Here is a 1,336-nt window from a genome sequence, read left to right on the forward strand (position 1 = left end):
ACCCTCAGACAAGTGGACAGGTTGAAGTTTCCAACAGGGAACTTAAGAGAATTTTAGAGAAGACCGTCAGTATTTCAAGAAAGGACTGGTCTAGGAAGCTTGATGATGCTCTCTGGGCATACCGGACAGCGTACAAGACTCCTATTGGCATGTCCCCTTATCAGTTAATCTATGGCAAAGCCTGTCACTTACCAGTCGAACTGGAGTATAAAGCTTACTGGGCAATCAGATATCTGAATCTTGATTCAGAAGCTGCAGGAATTAAGCGGATGCTTCAGTTGAATGAGCTTGATGAATTCAGATACTCAGCCTATGAGAATGCCAAGCTCTATAAGGAGAGAACTAAGCTATTGCATGACAAGAAGATAGCCATCAGAGTCTTTGAGCCAGGACAGAGAGTGCTTCTATATAATTCAAGGCTCAAATTCTTTCTCGGAAAGTTGAAATTCCGGTGGTCAGGACCGTTTGTGATTATCAGAGCTTCACCATATGGTCATGTGGAAATACAGGAAGAGAATTCTGACAGAAAATTTACAATGAATGGCATTCTTGTAAGAAAATATTTTGAATTTTTTTCACTAACTAGAATTAATTTTAAAATAAAAAATTATTTTATACATTATATTATAAAATAGTATAGTCATTCATTTTTTTTAATGGTAATTATTATCAAATAAAATAATTTAAAAATGGAGAAAAACATATATTCCAATCTAGGAATAATAATTCATTTTTCCATAGAATAAATTATATATTGAATAACAAAAGTTATTATAGTTTCTTTTTACACAAATTAATATATTCAACTACAGTGTTTTGGTAATATTGCCAAAAAATATTAATCAATCTAATAGTTTTTGTAATGACATAAGTTTATAAGTTTAGAAACTTGAAAATCATGTAATAAAATATAAAATTTTAACCCGTAATAACGTTGATCATATTGTTTGACTTCCTCAATAAATATGATACCAATAAATAAAATTGTCACAGTTAAATTTCAACAAAGGCAAATCTCCATAAGTATTGCTATCATCAATTAGAATTGTTCTACTTTCAAGACAAATACTATTTTCTTTTACTGTATTTTCCAACTCGACAGATCGAGAACTAATTATCCACGGATTGAAACTCCATTTATTAAGGGTCTGCCACTAGCCAATAAGTTGTTACATACACAAGATGGGATTCGAAATTCTAATACTTAATTAGGTAGACGAGTGAGATGATCACTCAATCAATCCAAATCAGTTAAAATAAATACTAATTATTTTTAATATTAAAAATAATTAAACTTTGATTTTAATTATAATTTTATAAAATATTTATAATAATA

This window comes from Arachis ipaensis, chromosome B03 (genome assembly GCF_000816755.2).
Source record: "Arachis ipaensis cultivar K30076 chromosome B03, Araip1.1, whole genome shotgun sequence".
NCBI lineage: Eukaryota > Viridiplantae > Streptophyta > Magnoliopsida > Fabales > Fabaceae > Arachis > Arachis ipaensis.